This window comes from Lissotriton vulgaris, chromosome 10 (assembly GCF_964263255.1).
Source record: "Lissotriton vulgaris chromosome 10, aLisVul1.2, whole genome shotgun sequence".
Lineage (NCBI taxonomy): Eukaryota > Metazoa > Chordata > Amphibia > Caudata > Salamandridae > Lissotriton > Lissotriton vulgaris.
This window is the reverse complement of record NC_141698.1, coordinates 592576207-592596542: the sequence shown is the minus strand read 5'-3', so window position 1 is coordinate 592596542 and position 20336 is coordinate 592576207.

Below are 20336 nucleotides of genomic sequence, written 5' to 3'. Positions count from 1 at the left end.
AAGACTCTGGGAAGACAGTACTAAATGAAGACTATAACATGGACGAAGTGACGGGGTTGTCCCACAGCTAGGACAGCCAGGGACAGGGTGAGGGACCAGTTCTGGATCCTATGTCACTGCGGGTTTACAAGGTACAACCCAGACATTTTTAGTTGAGACAGGGGCTATGAATAGCTCTGTTTCCCATTCACTGGTCCTGGGGGCAGCTCTGTCCGGTCAAAACAATGTTTTGATATGTTTCTCAGGTATGCCGGTTGTTAGCCCCATTTCCAAGCCCCTTGCTCTGACTATTGGTCCCTTTGCGGTGGATTCACCATTTCTGTTAATGACAAATTGTGGAGAGAATTTAATGGGATTGGATTTGTTGAAGAGATTATATGCCACCATTTCTTGTTCCCCAGATGGTGTTTGCATGACCGTTCGGCCATAAGTGGCTCGTGTAAAACAATGCTTTGCTAAAGGTGCACCCCTCCCGGCTGCATTCAATGGGGTACGTCTAGCTTGTGGGCAAAAGGAGATACGGACGTGGGGTTGCTCTAAATACCACCGGTCTCTATTAAAATCAAGGATAATGCTGTACTCCCCCGCATTCCCTAGTATAAGATATCACAAGCAGGAGATAAGGCTTTATTACAAATAATACAGGATCTGGTTAAGTCCGGTGTGGTGGAGGAGACAGTGGCGAATGTGTGTAATATCCCTATCCTTCTGATTCTTAAAAAGCAATCTTTAGATTCTTCTGATGCTCACTCTGACGTCTATTGCTTTGTAATTGGCTTCAGAGAGGTTAATAAGATTGTACTTCCCCAATATCCTGTAGTCCCAGACATTACTACGATCTTGACAATGATTCCCCCTTCAACTAAATTCTTTTCTGTGATCGACCTGAAGAATTCTTTCTTTAGTATTCCGATCCATACAGATAGCAGATATCTGTTTGGATTTGCCCTAGCCGGCAGGAGCTTTAGATTCTGCCAAGCTCCTCAAGGCCATACAGAAAGTCCTAGTATCTATAGTCAAGCCTCTGAAACACAATTAGATTCTTTGGTGCTTCCCCCGGTAATGTGTTATTGCATTACTTTGGCAATCTCGTTGTGGCCTTTGATACTGAGGATGGATATAAAGAGGCCACGCTTAAATTGTTGTTGCATTTGTCGCACCAGGGCCATAAGGTGTCCCTTTCCAAATGTCAATATTGTTGACAGGAGGTCACCTACCTAGGTCACCTATTGTCAAAGGAGGGTTGCAGAATAACACCTGAATGCATAGCTGCTATCACTAACATGCCTGTTCCTAACACTTAGCGTGAAGTACGTGCATTTATCGGCATTAGCTCGTATTGTCGCCTTTGGATTCCCAACTACTCCCTACTAACGAAACCCCTCCTTTAACTGACTACCAAAGAAGTGCATGAACCCCTGCATTGGACACCTGCCTGCCAGAAAGCTTTTTAGCAATTGAAGGTTGTTCTTTGCTCTTCTTCTGTGCTTGGTACTCCTGATTACCACAAGCCTGTTGGGATCTACCTTCATGAGGCGGATGGTTGCACGTTCTCTGTTCAAACACAGGGTTTTGGTGGCAAGAAAAGACCCTGCACTGCCATTTTGGATAATGTCCCCAGAGCTCTCCCAAGCTGCCTAAGAGTTGCAACGGCAGTGGTAGTTTCTATCGGGCAATCGGTAGTGCTACTTCTTGATACTGATCTCACAGTGATGGTACCCCATGCTGTGGATGCGCTTTTGAATAAGACAAAGATACAGCACCTTACTAGTGCAAGTCTTACTGGATATGAATTGACACTGTTTGCTCTGCACATTAACATCAAAAGATGTGCCACTCTAAACCCAGCCATGTTACTACCCCTTCCTGTGATGAGTAATGACACAGACACACACAATTGTGTGCATAGAATGGAAGAAGAGACAAAGGGACGTGTAGACCTGACTGAAGTTCACCTACCTGATCCCCAAGGGAAACTATATATGTCGATGGCTCTTGTTTTAAGGTACCTGATGGCACCACCACTGCAGTATATGCAATTACAACATCACGCACTGTAGTTGAGACATCCAGAGTCCCAGACCAGTCAGCCCAAGCAGCAGAGTTAGTTGCCCTCCTCAGGGCTTGTGAGTTGAGTGAGGGACTGACTGTCAATATCTACACTGATAGCCAGTACGCCTTTAGGTCGCCCATAATTGTGGACACCTCTGGGCCGAGAGAGGGTTCTTGACCTCGCACAGACTGAAAATACAGAATTGTCCACTGATACATAGACATATGTCAGCTCTAACACTTCCCAACAGGTTAGCAATAATACAGTGTAGTGCCCATAAAGCAATAACAGACAATATAGGGAGAGGAAATGTGTTTTCAGATCAGACAGCTAAAGAGACAGCTGATTCAAAGATGAAAAAGATGTTTGTGGCAGGTCCTGCTGGGTGGGTCCCAGGCAATGGAATGTTCAAAGTCACCTTTGAAAATGTGAAAGAGATACAGAGAGAGGCGACTCAAGATGAATTGGCAATGTGGCAGGAGAGAACATGGCATCCGGATGAGGATGGGTGTTGGACTGATAAGTCGGGGACACAGCGATGGATGCTACCTAATGCCTATGTGTTCCCTGTGGTTGCAATGGCCCATGGCCGAGTCCACATTGGCACCAAGAGAATATGTAAAGTTTTGGACCCAGTGTGGAAGAATGACAACATTTCCAAAGTAGCCACCCATGTAGTAAAACACTGTATAGTTTGCCTGACACATAATCCCGGGAAAAGTACTCTAACACCCTCAGTTAACTTTGCACTGCCTTCCTTCCCTTTCAAGGTTCTCCAGCTGGATTTCATCGAAATGGAACAACTTAACAATTTGAAATATGTGCTAGTAGTGATTTGTGCATTCAGTAAATGGATTGAGGCTTACCTCAATAAGGAGAATATCGCTATGACTACGGCAAAGGCACACTTAAAAGAGTTCTTCCCGCCATATGGATTGCCACGCTTGATCTGGAGTGACAAGGGGAGTCACTTCAATTCAAAAGTCATTGAATTGGTGTGCAAAGGCTTGCATATTAAGCAGAAGTTTCATGCAGTGAACCACTCTGTCAGCAGGCCTGGTTGAGAAGTACAATAGTTCTCTCAAACTGAATTTTGCGAAGATTTAAAAAAGCACAGGATTGCGATGGCCAGATGCATTACCTTTGGCTTCGTTATCTGCTAGGGCAACAGCACTCTCTAGGAGGGGGTTGTCACTGTATGAAGTGGTGTTTGGACGCCCAGCTAATATCAGAGGCGTTCCAAGGACCAAGGGCTTTTCCGAGATAGAATACCCTTTGCTAGTGGATTACTTGTGTGAATTGACTAAAGATCTCTGTTCTATTCATCAACAGGTTCAGGAGATACTGCAACGGCTACCAGAGGGGCCCAGGCATCAGCTACAGCCTGATGATTATGTTTTCGTGAAGAACTTTCAGAAAAAGAGCTGCCTGGCCTTGTTGGAAGGGACCACTGTTGGTCCTCCTCACCACCCGCACAACGGTCAAAGTTGACAGGCCCAACAACTGGGTTCACAGGTTCCATTGCAAGAAAGCCCCCCTCCCACTTCCCTAGGACAAGTGGGTGCTTGATGGCATTGCTGACCATGAGGGGGAGAAGGTACCCCGCTTTATCCCCTTTTCTGATGCCCAGCTGAGGTGGGCGCAGACCGAAGCAGAAAGTGATATGACGTTGCTTGAGGCGGTCCCTCTGGAGATAAGGGCAGCCTTGGCACCTTCCCCATCTGATTCACAAGCAACTGAGTTTCAGTGCTCTTCTGAGCCTGAATTACTTCGCCTTTTTGTTGATGAAGAAATGCCTGAGGTTGCCAGGTATAACGGTGGAAGGACAGTGCGCCAGCAGGACAGTACAGGAGTTAGGGAAGGACTTGAGATTAGGGTGTAGGTGCTATGGCTAAGGTGCCTGCATTACATTAGAGTGAGCTATACTGGTGCACTGCCCTGGACACTGGACAGGATCATTGAGGGTACTTGCCCAGGAGGGAGGGTGCCCTATCCTGAAAGAATTTGTTTCCAGTAAGGGCTGCGATCCCGCGGTCCCAAGGGGGTGCTTCATTGATGAACAATAGGAGCCTGCTAGCTCGGCTCTAGATGGACGGTGGGTGACTTGTGCCCCTCTGGTCGGTTGTATTCTAGTGGTTCCAGTTCATAAAGCTTTTCACATGTACCAATTTGGCCGTGCTGTAATGGAGGATCAGCAGCCCCTAGCAGCACCCCCACCAGGGCAGAGTAGTCCTGTGTGGTCTAGTTGGTATAATGGGAGTAAGATAGTAGTCATCGTATTCCTTCTCATAGTAATGATAACATTATTTGAGGTAGTATGGTATTTAGAAGAAAAGCATCCTGTGCACACTTTGATAGGGACTACCCCAGCTTCACCTGAGCAGTTGTTCATTACACTGGCCCCGCATAAAGAGACATAGACAGACATATTTCGAGAATGCTTATATACAGATGCTTCATCAGGTACACAATACAATACCACTAATGCCACAGACTGCTGGGTGTGTGGGTTACTTCCCTCAGTTATGCACAGGAATGATTTACTGGTGTCTTTCCCCCTGTCATACGTTAGTAGCTGTGAGGCCTGGTTCCAGTTGCTTTCCATTGTGTATATTCATTACCCTGCTGTTCTATGAACATGATGCAGGCTGATTATGAAGCAGTGGTTGAGGATGTAATCGTACACCAGGAATATATACCTGGGACTGATGGAAAGGAGGGTACCTTACATCCAGAAGCTTGCATGAATGTTTACAAAGATAATAAGGATGTCACCTGGTTACAAAATGAAATGTTGGATTTTCAGGGATTTAATGTTCCTGAATACTTTAAATGCTTCTAGGAACAAAATATTACCAAAGATAAAGCCACACCTGTCCCTGTAATTCATACATCAGCTTCTGTGTTGAAGGTTCTGGGAACATTCCAGTAGGACAAAACAGTTGTAAATACACATACTGATTGAACACGACAAGTAGCCCACCTTTGCTCACATCTCCAAATGTATGCTTTCTTTGTGGGGAGCAGGCTTATACATGGCTTTCCAAGGGATGGTCTGACCGGTATTATGTCTCTTTCCTTTTACCTACCGTTTACATTGCAGCGTCTAATTACAACAAAGACCATAGGCTACAGCGTAGGGATCTACATTTTCATCAGGTTAAAAGAGTCATTATTTCATAGGATATAGATGAAACAGATTCTTCCCTACAGCAACTTACTGACATATGAAGGGCAATCTGGAGTTCTGGGGCCCCATGTTCAACAGTCTTAATATTTGTTGCCTCGCCGGTGTAGTTGAGGGAGTTGTTCATACTTCTACAGGTATACTGACTAAGCTTGCAGGCAAGCTTCAGGCTACCAGTCTGGTTGATCGTTAAAACTGGATGGTTTTAGACTTCATTGTTGCAGACAGGTGTATAGCCTGTCGCGTCATCGGCAGCAGCTGTTGTGTGTACATTCCTGATCACGCCCCTAATGTATATTCAACTATTTAGAAATTACACAGGCTTGCTTCAGATATTCATCAGAATAATGGTTCATGGTCCTTCACAGGGTGGTTCTGGGGTCTGCTAACATCCTGGGGTTGGAAGATGCTATTTTTCCTAGTAGCTATAGCAGGTGTTATCTTCATGTGCTGTCTATGTGTCAAATGCCTTCCAGCGTGATGCTCCTATTCCGTGGGCAAGCTCACCCCTACCCCTAAATTGCCAGGACGGGATAATACGTTTTCTACTATGATGATGCAAGATGTACAGGATATGATGCTCATTGATTAAGGTGTTTTGATATTCATGTGCTGCTTAATTTTCCATTGCAATTTGAGTGACTATGCATTTTTTTTCTCCCTACTTAGAATTGTAAAGACCCTACTGGTTAGCCTCAATATAGCATTTAGCCCCAAATGCTAAAAGAAGGGTCTGTTAGGTTTGAAAATTCCATTCTTGCTGTACACCCGTTCCATATTATATTAGGTTAGCATTGTTATGTTATGTTATGTTAAAAATATTTTTATAGCGCACTTACACCGTACGGTTTCATGGCGCTGTGGGCACAGGTGAGCAAAACATAGAAGCAGAGTGGTGGATTTCAGAAGGACCAGGGAGGAAAAATATTTATACATAGGCTTGGCGAAACAGTAAAGTTTTCAGAAGGGATCTTAAGTGGGGATAAGAAGGAGTGAGTCTCAGCTCGAGGGGCAGTGCATTTCACCTGGATGGGGCAAGAAATGAAAATCTGAGACAAGCCATGTTTTTTGCGGTTGAATGTGGGGGTAGTGAGAAGGGCCAGGTTAGAAGAGCGGAGAAGACGCAGGGGAGAGAATGATGAAGAAGAGAGGATATAAAGAGAGGGCCAAGGCCAGCCAGGGCTTTAAAAATAATACAGCCAAGTTTGAATTTGCTGCGTTTGGCCACTGGGAGCCAGTGTATGGATTTGAGTAAGGGACGAACATGACAGTGTCTGGGCTGATGGAAGACTAGTCTTGCGGCCTGATTTTGCACCAGCTGAAGACGATACAGCTGGTACGCCGGGATGCCAACATAGAGGGAGTTGGCATAATCAAGCCTAGAGACCACCAGGGCCAGCAAAGCCAGGGTCAGGGCCTCCGTAGTTAAAAATTGAGAGATCTTCCGGATTTTTCAAAGATGAAAAAAGAGGAAGAAACCACAGCGCTAATCTGAGGCTTCATGGAGAGGTCTTTACTAATGATGACTCCTAAGCTTTTTACTGAGTTAACTGGGCAGGGCGGGGAACCAAGGTCACAAGGCCAAAAATTAGAGTACCAGGGATTGGAAGTGCCACCGAACAAGACCAGCTCGGTCTTGTAGGGGTTAAGCTTTAAGTGATTGTTTTTATCCAGGTACTAATAAGACATAAGGTAGACTGAAAATTATGAATGGATTGTGCGGAACGTCAATGTCAAAGACCAGCTGGATATCGTCAGCGTAGTTAAATGCAGTCGCATTACACCCCCGCAGAGCCCGAATGAGGGGAGTCAGGTAAAAATTTAAAAAGAGGGGGGAAAGGGAAGAACCCTGGGGACACCACATGACAGCTTGACCTTTCCCGCTGAGAAGTTTGAGAGACGCAGCGCCTGGTGACGGTCGCTCAGAAAAGAGCGAATCCAGCCAAGAGCCGGCCCCCGGACGCCGGCGTCGACGGCACGGTCGACCAGAATATCATGGTAGACCGTGTCAAAGGCCGCCGACAAATCCAGGACCAACAAGGCCTGGTTCATCCCGAGGTCCGCTCCTCTCCTCAGCTCCTCCATCACTGACAGGATGACTGACTCAGTTGAATGGGCCGGTCTAAACCCAGCTTGACAAGGGTCAAGGATCTGGGTACGCTCAATAAACGAGCTCAAGAAGTTGGTAACATGAGTCTCAAGTACTTTACTGAGGTAAGGGAGCAAGGAGATGGGACGGAAATTACTCATAATAGAGGGGTCCGCAGTAGGTTTCTTTAAAATGGGTATTACTTCGGCTGTTTTAAAGGAGTCAGGAACCAGACCAAGCTGAAGGGAATTGTTGAGCAATGCAAGGGGGGGTTTGGGACAAACCGTAAGAACCTCAAGTAAAATATGGGGAGGGCAACAATCCGTGGGTGAGCAGGAGCTCACCTTTTTTAGTAAGGCTAAAAATTCCTCCTCAGAAATTGGGGGTAGCTGGTCCACTGTATGAGAGTTGCTAATATTTAGTGATGGGACAGCTGTAAGTGCGGAGGATGGTATGCGGCGGGGAATACTCTCTTTGATTTTTGCAATTTTTTCCACGAAAAAGGAATTAAGAGAGTCACATAATTCTTGGGAAGGGGGAGGTTTAATAGTGACTCTGTCAGGATGTGAAAGTTCTTCCACTATGGTAAAAATATATTTTGCCTTAGAAGCGGAGTCGGTAATTCTCTTAGAAAAATACAAAGTTTTAGCCTGGAGGATGGACAATTTAAAGTCTTTGAGCTGGGCCATGAATAGCACTTTTTCCTCAGGGGCGTAATTACGTCGCCAACTACGTTCAGCCCGTCTGAGTGAGAGTTTTTTAGCTTTTAGTTCATCCGAGAACCCTCTCTGGGCGTAGTGGGGGCGCTTTAATTTAAGGCGTCTAAAAGGTGCCACAATGTTGCTAGCTGACTCAAGCCAGTGCCTCACGCTGGCAGCCTGGGTGTTCAGGGAATCCTGTTCAGGGGGGGAAGAGGCGCTGAGTAAAGAACAAAATTTGTCAAGGTCCGCCCTGTTCCAGTTCCTAGTCAGGGGGTTCCCCGTAGGTGTTTGGCTATTAAGGGGGGAAAAGGTTAGGGAGAACGTAATGATGAAGTGGTCAGACCACGGGCAGGGGGAGATGAGAGGTGGGGAGATGTCCAGATTGGAAGTCCAGACCTGGTCTAGGATGTGGCCTTTAATATGCGTCGCTGACTGGATATGTTGAGTACAATTCATGCCCGCTAAGAGATCCGAGAAAACAGAAGAATAAGTGCTCTCCCTAGCATCTGGGGGCCAATAGTTAAAATCGCCGATAATCAGCAATTTCGAGTTGTTGATTATCAGTTGGGAGAGCATTTCGCCGAAAAGTGATGGAAAGCCAGGCATGTGTTGGGGGCGGCAATAGACAAGAACACACATATAAGGGGAGAAAGGGAGGAGTTAAGTTTTAGGATAAGGTAGTCAACTGAGGGAATATCAACAGCCTCCAATGACGAGAAACTGATTGGGTGCCTAACAATGGCTGCGACCCCCCACCGGGTTTACCTGAAGATCTGTTAGATTGGAGAATGTAATAGCCCGGGTGCACCGCCACCAAAATGTCAGGGGTCGACTCCTCATTAAGCCAGGTTTCCATCACAAAGAGTATGTTGGGCTTCTCTGAGTCTAATAAATGAAAAATCTCTAACTGGTGTTTGGCCAACGAACGGGTGTTTAAGTAGGTAACAGTCAGGAGGGGGCTGGCCACGCTTTTAGCTGAAGGGGAGGGGGGTCACAAGGGCTATGCAGGGCCGGAGGAGGCTGAGCAATGGGTAGGGAAGATGTTAGTTCCTGAAGCTCAAGCCTCGGACTAAGAATACCCAGTGAACTGAGTTGGGCTAGTGTGGAGGGAAGAAGGGGCCAGTGATTATGGAGGCGAATCAGTGCAGAGGCCGTGTAGATGATCAAAGGGGCAGAGTTCCCTGCCCCTGCCCCCGGACGTCCGGGGACGTTCGCAGACGGGCTTGCCTTTGGCGCGCATACGGCGCGCCTGCTGCACTCGCCTGCTGCGCGCCCGAGGTGACATGTGCACTATGAAGCCTAGCCCCGCCTCCAGCTAGACCGCAGCCTACGGTCCTGCCGTGCTTAGGGACTGACCCAAGATGGCCCCTGCCCTCCACGCAATCGGCAATGCAGCCGCGATGGGCCGGGGCAGGGGGAACACACCACACAGCAAGTAAGTGGAAGGTTAAAAAATTAGGTAGGAGCAGCGATTAAAAATTAGTGCAGCAGTTGCTTTTAAAAGCGCAAGTAATACAGTTTAAAAGCAGGAAAGAATAGCGGTGGAGTGAGAGTGAGGAAACAGAAGAGAACACAGCAATCTTCAATCATTGCCAACAGCGTGCCTCGCAGTCTGTCCCCCAGCGCTCAGCGGTATCGCAGGAGCTGCCACCACCTACTGTAACCGCCACGCTCCTCTCACACTCAGTCAATATGAAGCCTAGCCCCGCCTCCAGCTAGACCGCAGCCTACGGTCCTGCCAGGCTTACGGACTGACCCAAGATGGCCCCTGCCCTCCACACAACCGGCAATGCAGCCGCGATGGACCGGGGCAGGGGGAACACACCACACAGCAAGTAAGTGGAAGGTTAAAAAATTAGGTAGGAGCAGCGATTAAAAATTAGTGCAGCAGTTGCTTTTAAAAGCGCGAGTAATACAGTTTAAATGCAGGCAAAGAATAGCGGTGGAGTGAGAGTGAGGAAACAGAAGAGACACAGCAATCTCCAATCATTGCCAACAGCGTGCCTCGCAGTCTGTCCCCCAGCGCTCAGCGGTATCGCAGGAGCTGCCACCACCTACTGTCTATTGTGTAGCTAAATAGACACCATTTGTATTCATGTTATTCAACCCACTGAGTTATCCCTGCAACGTGCAAGCTTTAATTAGCAAGTGTGACTCCATTTTGTATTTCATAATCCCTATTAGGCTGTGCCTGAACTAGGCCTCATTATTCGTATTTTTTGTCTCAGCAGAATACTGTATTTAGTTATTATTTTCTTTTCTGTTCAAGGCTGCATCCCGACTTACTAATGAATAGGCCATTCTGCCCTCGCATACCTATCCGAGTGTGTTGTCCTTCCCCCACGTTAGGAGATGTTGAGACCCAGCACGGTAACTTTGAGCCTGAGATAGCATGTTCCCATCTGGCAGGTGGTAGCCCATCCTTTGGTGCCTCCTTTGTTGATGTTCAGCCTAGGCCGGTAACTTTCTTCCGTGGGTGTGGTTGGAGGCTCTTTGGAGGAATGATTATGTGTGGCTGACTTTGGGGGGGTCAGTCCCTCAACAGACATCTTCGGCTGCAAGTCAGATTGGACTCCTCTGCAGAGTATTGCTAATAAAACCAGTTCTTTGTATTCTCTACTGTCTGACCGACTCTTCATTTTGGCAGAAGGTGAATAGAAGGTTGTAGGTAACCCAGGTGGCCATTAAGGGTCACTACCTTTAACGAGCAGGGGTATAATACCAGTAGGATATGATTTCAAATGAAGTTTCTGTGTGGACCATGGAGTGTACGGTGTGGTGGGTCCTAATTCCTTGTCTGACAGGGTTCTTCCGATTTCTGCCTCCTACCGCCTCTGCCTGTCAGTCTGGACGCTGAGAGGGAAATGTGCTTATTTTCTAAATAAGTTTGCGATCATCTTTTTTTTAATAAAAGCAATTTTTCAAACAGAAGCATTGGGGTGCTATCCAAGGGGTGTAGGAGAGGGCCAGTCGACCAGTGCGGCATTTACAAGTGAAGGAAGTGGTCCGAGACGGCGAAGCCATAGTCCGCCCGGAGTTTTCAAAAATAATATGGCCCTGGAGATCAAACAAATATCCCAAGCGCTTGCCACTGCCTGCTCACCACCGTGAGACCACTCCTATATCCCTACCAGGAGGGAATTCAGGGTTCGAAAAAATAGGAGACATAGGTTAAGGGACCGTAGTGAGGTTTACCTGCCTGGACGCTCTATCCCATACCAACATGGTGGGACGCATGGCCTAGACAGCCAAGCTGCCTTCCAAATGTGATGACCAGCCATTGTCTGATCCATAAATACCCAGGGCCTTATTTATGAAGGCCTTGCTCCACCGGTGCATCACTTTTAACATGGGAAAAAGTGACGCACTGGTGGCGCAAGGCCTTCATAAATAAGGCCCCCAAAGTTTCTCCATCATTGGACGGTTCCATTCCACTAGGTAGCGCAGCACGGAGGCCTGAAAATATTGAGTGATATTCTGCAATGCAAGGCCACCTTCCTTTTTAGGCATGCAATAAAGACTTGTGTAACCTGGGGGAGTCCACACCCCGAATGAAATGTTCTATCTCTTTTTGTATGTTCAAGAGCATATTCGATGAGGGCATTAAAGGAAGGGTTTGGAAAATGTGTAGGGCCCCTCGGCAGGACATTAATTTTAACTGAGGCTAGTCTCCCCAGCCATGATAAAGGCAGACGTTGCCACTGAGCTAGTTCTTTACGGGTGGGAGAGAATAGAGCAGTATAATTCACTTTCGCATTCTTACTGAGACTCCTATGGAGGACCAGCCCTAGTTATCCTGTGCCAACCGTCACCCAGTCATAGTCAAATTGGATGCGCAGGGTGTCCACTGCTTTTTGCTTTGAGTTAAATTAAGCACCTGTGATTTCTGTAGGTTCATATTAAATCTTGAGGCCCTACCAAAGGCGTTCAGTTCCTCCACAATGGTCGGCAAAAAAGTCAAGGGATGTGCTACTGAAAAAATTATATTGTCAGCATAAAGGCTAATTAAATGGTGATCAGCACAAAAGGGGACGCCCTGCACATGTGGATTGTCCCTGAGTTTTTGAGCAAAGGGCTCCATATATAGAGCAAAAGGTAAGTGGGAGAGGGGGCAGCCCTGTCTTGTGCCTCTCCCCACAGCAAATTCACCCGAAAGTATCCCATTTACCTTGACCGCAGCAGTTGGATTGCTGTAAATGCTCGCTACCCATTGCGGTACTTCACGCCCAAACCAAAGCGCTCCAGAGTGGCAAATAGGGCCAGTGCACGTGGTCGAATGCCTTTTCGGCATCAACTGCCAGCAGCAGCGCCGTTGCTTTGGAGAATTGCACTTTGTCGATTAGGTGACAAATCCCTTTAGTGTTGTCCCCACATTGTCTGCTTGGGATAAAGCCTGATTGATCTGGGCCTATCAAACCGGGCATCAGAGGGTTCAGCCTGTGGGCCAGAATGCTAGAGAACAGATTTTTGTCAATATTTAACAAAGACATTGGCCAGTAGGAGCTGGTTTGGGAATGACCAAGATTGTCGCCTGTAACATCAAAACCATGAGAGTGCCTGTATCTGTGAATGAGTTAAACAATTGAGTGAGCAAAGGGGCAAACTCCGCGCAAAAGGTTTTGTAAAAAAGCGCACTGAAACCATCTGGGCCCGGCGCATTCAGGAGCTTCAGACGGGCGATAGCTCATCTGCTTTATTGGGTGGGGTGACTGTGGCCCCATTTACATAATCACAGGGGTCTGCGAGGGTTGAGGACTCAGCGGAGTAGAGATCCACGTAAAAGGTCTGAAAAGCCGCTGCAATGCCCAAGTCATCTATAATCTCAGAACCCCGCTCCTCTTGCACCGCTTTTATGGCCTGGGCCTGTTGTTTACTATGGAGGCAGTGTGCTAGAATGCAACCCCCCCACCGTTTGATCCCACAAAATATTTATGCTTCAACCAGATCACTGCATGTTCAGCCCTGTCCATGTCCAGATGCCTCAACTGGAGCCACTCTTTCTCTTGTTGGCGCCAGACCCGCGGGGTGCCGGTGTGCTTGTGAATTGCCTCAAGTTCTTTAACTTTTGATTCTATTTCCACTCATTTGGCCTGTCAGATTTTATTATCATAAGCCCTTTTAGCAATCAGGGCCCCTCTCGGAACCAGCTTAAGGGCCTCCCAACCAGAGGCTAGGGCTGTGGAACCATCATAGTTAAGTGCTATGTAGTCTATCAATGTACGCCGCAGGTCTTCAACCACTTGTGGGGACCGCAATAGCGAGTCCCTCAGGTGCCAGTGTGGGGGGAAAGGATTCAGCGTAAGGCTTATGAGCTGCAGAGTAATGCATATAGTCTCTATCATTGGGGTTGTGGCAGCGCCATATGTCAAAGATCCCATAATCCTCTAACCACTTCCCCCCACTCCCTGACATAGCTCCCGTCCCCCCAGTCCTCGGGTTAGAGCGGTCGATCCCCGCATCCATGACTAAATTTAAATCCCCACCCACAACCACCAAGGAGTTAGGCGTGTGGAGAACCTCGGCCAGGGCCTCAGTCAGGAACTTCTCCTGATGTTCGTTTCGGGAATAGATTGAGGCTATCGTGAGGTTGGAGGTGCTGATTTGTTGCCTCAGCGCAAAGAGGCGCCCCTTAATCTCTGCCATTGAGCCAATTATGGAACCAACTATGGTTGATCCAGCACTTGTCATGGCCGCAGGGAGGGTCAGTGACTGATTTCAAATTGGAGGACATGACATCAGTGTCTTATTCGTCAGGTGATGTAGCGAATGCCCTAGTGGAACAGGTTGGCAGGGGTGCCTAGAAGGCAAAATGTGACATTAAGGCTGCCTTCCTTCTGATGCCAGTATACCTAGAGAATTTTCAGCTGCTGGGCAGCCAAGTGAATGGGAACATGTTTGTGGATAAGGCGTTACTCATGTGTTGTTTAATATCATGTGCCTTGTTCGAGAAGTTTAGTTCCTTCTTGCAATGGGTCTTTCCTTAGAAAATGGGCAAAGAGACGGTGACACACTATCTTGATGACTTCTTCCTGGCGGGACGGCCCGGTTTGTTGGACTGTCGGCAACAGATGGCAAGTTTCCAAGAGCTCATGGGGGCAGTAGGTGTGCCCCTGGCACCAGAGAAGTCACAGGGTCCAAGCACGGTGTTGTCATTTCTAGGTATTGAGTTGGATTGAGTGGCCATGGAAACCAGGTTGCTGGAGGATGAAAACTGCATATGAGATTTTGATTGATGACATATTGGCCAGAAAAAAAGTGACAGTGAGGATGGTACAGATGGTGCTAGGGCACCTGAACTTTGCATGCAGGGTTGTTAGGTTAGGAAGCGCATTTTGCAGGAGATTGAGGAGATCATAAACGGGACTCATGTTGTCACACCATCACATGCGATTGTCCGCAAGGATGAAGGAGGATTTATGCATGTGGGACAGGTTCTTAGAAGAATTCAATGGGATTCCCATGTCCACATCAGAGGAGTGCGAATTGGATGTGCATACTTATTCTGACGCTGCAGGAGCCTGCTGGTTTGGGCTGTACTGGCAGTGCAGGTGGTGCGCAGAGGAACGGCCGAAACAATGGAAGAATGGGAGCAGGAGTATTACTTTCTTAGAGATGTTTCCTTTAGTGGAGTGTTGTGGCTCACTGGTTAGAGGCGGCAGACCCGGGAGCAGAAGTCGGCCTGGGACCAGGGTTCAATTCCCGGAGCGGCAGGGTCGTGGACCAGGGTCAGCGGACTTGACAATTCTCGCCTCGGTGCCTACTCTAACCTGGGGTCCCACTCTGCAACTCTGGGCATTAGCTTGCCTAATCTCCACAACGGCCCCATCAACGTCAGGGATGCCTGGCTCCACCTTGGGGATTCCCAGTAGGGACCATCCCACAGGTAAAGCCAGGACAGGTTCCCCAGCGGTATACAGCGCCGGGATGCCCCTTTGCTGGGGCAGCTGTGCGCTTTACAAGTATAAGACATTTAACATTCATTTTAGTCGTTGCGGTCACAGTGTGGATGCAGAGCCTAGCACATAGAAAGGTCATTTTTGAGGTGGTTAACATGGCAGTTGTGCAGGTGGTCAACAAGCAGTCAGCAAGAGATGAGCAGGTACTGAAGTTGATGAGAGTATGCATTCTAAGTTGTCTAAAGTATGATATACAGTTGCGGCCAAAGCACATCCCGGAAGTGGACAATGACATTAAGAATGCTTTGTCTCGTTAGCAGTGGGGGAAGTTCCATGGGCTGGCCACAGAGGCGGAGTTTCACAAGATGCTGGTGCCTGCAGGGATGTGGTCCATAGGAGACAAAGAATGCTGCAACTGGTGGTAGGGTCATTAGGAGTTTCTACGAGACGGGCATATGGCCAGGTCTGGCAGGACTTTATAACAGCAGGGGCGAGGAAGTGGACAGGGACTTGGGCCAGTGAGGAGGAAGTCATACAGTTCATTATGTCCCTGATTGATAGGGGTTTGTTGAAGGTCACTGTTGCTGCCAAGCTAGTGGGGATAGCTGTCATGGACAAGCTGTGGCGGGTATTTGACCCTTTGGCAGGTGAGTTAGGAAAGCATATGCTGGAGGGTTGGGCCAGGCAAGCAGGAAAAGGACAGCGGGCTAGGATGCCGGTGTCAAATGTTTATTAGGCAGGATGATAGAGGAGCTACCCAGAATATGCATTAGCTTACAGGAAGCACATTTATTTGCTGCCTTAATGTTATGGCTGTATTTCAGAGCATTCAGAGTATCAGAGTTGTTGGTGAGGAAAGAGATTGCAGGCCTCCATTGAGGGAAGTACAGGGGTGTTTAAAAGGGAGTGAAGCAGTCATGATTCTCCTCACGCCCTCGAAGATGGACCAAAGGGGTTTGTAGAAGACAGTAGTACTAGGGGCTTACAGGAAGCATATTTATTTGCTGCCTTAATGTCATGGCTTTATTTCAGAGCATTCAAAGTATCAAAGTTGTTGGGTAGGAATGGGATTGCAGGCCTTTTATTGAGGGATGTACAGGGGTGTCTAAAAGGGAGTGAAACAGTAATGATTCTCCTCACACACTCAAAGATGGACCAAAGGGGTTTGACAGTTGTACTAGGGGCCAATGAGTAGGCTTTGATATGCCTGATTCGATGAGCATGCATATTAAAAACATGGACATGTGTCTTTTCAGGTGCAATAGCAGGGCCAGAGTCGGAGGCGCTGTCCATTTGCATAGTCAGGCATTAATTTGTTAAGTGGGTAGAGAGACACCAGCTTCAAAAAGGGAACGATGTTAACTTAGGATTGAAAGCTGTCTTGTTTAAAATAGGTTGGCATGGGAAAGGGGGTTTTGAGCTGGCACGAGCCCATTCCCAGTTCGAATAAATTGATGCATCATCATGTTTGCCCGAATGTTCTAATAATTAATTTGGGGGAGAATGATTTAGTGGTTTACAAGGGTTTGACCCTACTAAAGCAAATAAAAAGGGACATGAGAGAGATTAGGCAATAGTGGTGGGGATGCTTTGTCGTTTGGACTGAACTCATCCCCAGAAGACAATGGAGGGGGACTGAGAGACCCGCCTCCATTGATAAAGCCAGGAGGAAGATAAACAGGGACATGAGGGTCTTTTGTGGTGAGTCATGTTTCAGTAGGGTGGAGCATCCAGAACTAAGATATGCTGCGGTCTACTTTTTCAGGGTTGATGGAGTTCATTTGTCTCGCTTTGGGATGGAGCTTTACCTGATAAAAATTAAGGAAGTTTCAGACAAAGCACATACATACAAAGATACCCAAGAGTAGCCTAGGTGAAGGTGGGGTCAGAAAAGTCATAGGGACTGTTACTGAGTGGCGTCTGGTAGCTGGTTCAGTTCACTTTATGGTTGGGAACAGGTTACTCCAGGAGCAGATAATAGGGGTAGGATAGAAGATACTTAGTTAGGTAAATCTTTAAACAGGTGGAGAAGAGATTACAGGATATAAAGGGTCACCAGTTATGGACTGAGTTGGGGTTGTTAAATAGTTGCAAAAAAAGGAGAAGGGTGCGGAAACCTTAGGGGTGGGGAGGAGGATACGTAGATGAAGCATGTATAGAGAGGTTTAGCTTTGTAAGGCAAAGCTTAAGGTTATGTTTTTGTAAGATGCACCTGTTTTCAATAAAGCGTCCTTTTTCACAAATCTTGAGATTCGATTGTGGTCCGTTCTGTGCTTGCGGCTCAATGGGGCTTCGGGGAGGCAGCCGACCAGTAGGGAGGCTCGCACCCCCAGGAAGTTTGGGCCATTGGTGCAGCCCGGGACCAATTGGGCTCTCTTTGGGCTGCACTTGGGCTATGGGCTTGGGTTTTTAGCCAGACATTTGAGGGGCTGTGTTACTATTTTGTAAGGTGACACAGCAGCCGACAGTTCGGGACAGTTTTCGATCCCCTCCTACCCACTCTTTTGAAGGGAAGATAGGGGGGAGTTATGTTGGGTATTATGGGATGGATGGCCGAATTTGTTTAGTACAGGTGCATTGGGGTAGTGAAAATGCATTGTAATTGGTTGTCACTTGTAGTAGGTGCATGGTGTCTGGTAGCTAGTTCTGTGCAATTTTACACTTCAATTTATGGTTGGGAACATGTTACTCCAGGAGCAGGTAATAAGGGTGGGATAGGAGATACTTAGTTAAGTAGATCTTTAGACAGGTAGAGAATAGGTTACTGGGTTTAATGGAACAATCGTTATTGACCTAGTTGGGGTTGCTAAATAGTTGCAAAGAAAGGAGAATGGCGGGGAAACCTTAAGGGTGGAGAGGAGGATACGTAGATGAAGCATGTATAGAGAGATTTAGCTTTGGGAGGCAAAGGCCAAGGTTATGTTTTTTGTAAGATGCACCTGTTTTCAATAAAGCAGCCTTTTTCACACATCTTGAGAGTCGATTGTGGTCCGTTCTGTGCTTGCAGCCCAAAGGTTATTCTTTAAATGGATTACAGCCTACAAGAATGTACTATTTAACAAGCGGCTCCACTGAAGGTTGTAAGGCTGAGTCAGAGATGAATCTACAAAAAGGTTTGTAGAGTTCTTGAGCTGGGTGTTTGGGTTAGGTTTTTTATAAATAGTGTTTGAGTTTAACACAGAGTTTATTCACTTTTTGTTTCAATCACTTGTTGGTGCTCTATTAATTTTGCGGTGTAAAGGCATATATGAGCATATGCACAGCATGGGTCATTTTTCATTCATTTTCAATTTTAAGTAATTAATAATAGGCACACATACTTTGATAAAATATATGTTTGAGTACAATATGCATAACATTTTAAATCAATTTTAAAGAATTTAACAATTTATACATGGTTCCTAATGGGTTGTTCTTAATTTCCAGTTACCCCGGACAAAGGGCTTGTAGCCCAAAATGCATTGGGTGGACTTTAAATCTGGTTACTCAAACTGAAATGTAATTCACAAAGCTGATGGACAAAGCCCAGAAGGGCATTCTTGAAGTATTGAAAGGTTTTAACCCCTTTGATGCTCATGACGAGCTCAGCTCGTCATGCGGTACACCTCTTGTGTGCTCATGACGAGCTGAGCTCGTCATGACCACACCCATTAACATTATGGCCCAGCACAGCAGATGAAAATGTGCAGCATCCATGTGGTTAAGTCACTTTGCCTCTCTCTGAACTTTAAATTGAAGACAGATAGAAATGTTGAAAAGGATTAAATGGATGAAAAGGATTACTCATAAGAATACTGGATTTTTTTACTGAGATGATTGATTGTCTGTATGCAGTATGGCTTTAAACTGGTGCATGACGATGCCCCAAGTACTCTTTGTCATTGAATTTGTGCCTCCTGAAAATGGTACCACATGTCTTAATGGCTACCTAAGAGAAATCTAATTGTGCTCTGTTACCTTTATAGTCAATGGATTAATCAGGGTAGGAGTAACAAGTGAAGTAGGCCTGCGGCAGTTTCAGTTCATGTAATACATATTGTGTCAGATGTCAGTAAACTTTTATAACCTCTTTTAGAATGTTTCTGCTGACCACTAATTACTGTTGGTCTCTTGCGGGGTGAGAGGTGTATTCCACTAAAGCTGCCAATTGCTGACTGCTAGCATTATTGGACTTATCCATCCTGGCACCATGAGGTGTGGTAACCCACCCTGGTATTACTTTATGAGCTTTGAATATGCTAAGAGAAGCTCTTTGCATTAGTAAGAATGATTTTGGGCATGTGTAATAGCAAGTGATTTTTGTTTATCAGGTGATACTGTCAGCTGCATCAACCGTTACTCGTTAATAATAGATTTAACGAGTAAAGATGTCCCTAAAGTGAATGAGACCTCTTCTTCTGTGAGCAGGAACTCTATTCCCTGCAAGTAGATTGTAACCACAGGATGCATTATCTGTGGAATATTTACTTCATCAGCCACAATTTAGTAAAATTCCGGTACTGGTTCTTAAATTAGGTTTCATTTGTATCTGTTACACGTAACAAACCCTGAGGGATAAGGGGACTTGATTCTATGGAATACATTAGTATGTTGATCAAATATGAAATTGGGAGCAACCAGTGAACTGACCTACATTGAGTATCACTCATATCACTCCTTTCTAAAGGCACACATGGCTAGGTTTTGCTAATTCCCAGAGCTGTGTGAATATGTGTGTGTTACTGCAGGTAAGGGGAGAGCACAAAGCTGTCTTATACCCATCCCTGTGGGCCATACATATTGGAAGAAAGTCCATTTGTGTGCACACCTACCAGAGAAGGTGGAGGGACTTTGATGAGCCTACCCCAATTGTGTCTGCTCAATTCATTATAAAGGCAATAGGTAAATAATATAATGGGGTTTTACTAAATTCTATCCTTTAGTATTATCTAAGGATTAGAACAGTAATTCCAACAAGATCACAATAATTTTTGGATACAAGAATAAAAAGTCTAAATATTATATTTTATTAGTGAATCCAAGCCTACCATTGTTGTCAGATCAGCAAAGCTATGTGAAACCAGCAGCACACCTTTTTATGCCCCAAGACTGGCCTCTACCTTATCAGCTGGGATGTCCTTTGGACAATTACTGGTTCCAGTTCTCTAGATAGCCTTTCTTCCTCTCCCACACGTGACCCAAAGGTATCAGAGCTCTTTACATAGGCACCAGTTGCATTACAGAGGGATACTTTCAATTTTTTTTAAGGCACAGGGAGATTAAGTGAATAAACGTAGCACTATCATATTGTTGTGACAATTTGCACACAATCAAATATCCTTAGGACTTAAAGTCTTGTACCCCAAGAGGCAGTTATTATGGGCCTTTAATGAGGCAATATACCCTATAACATGAGTTTTCATATGTCAAG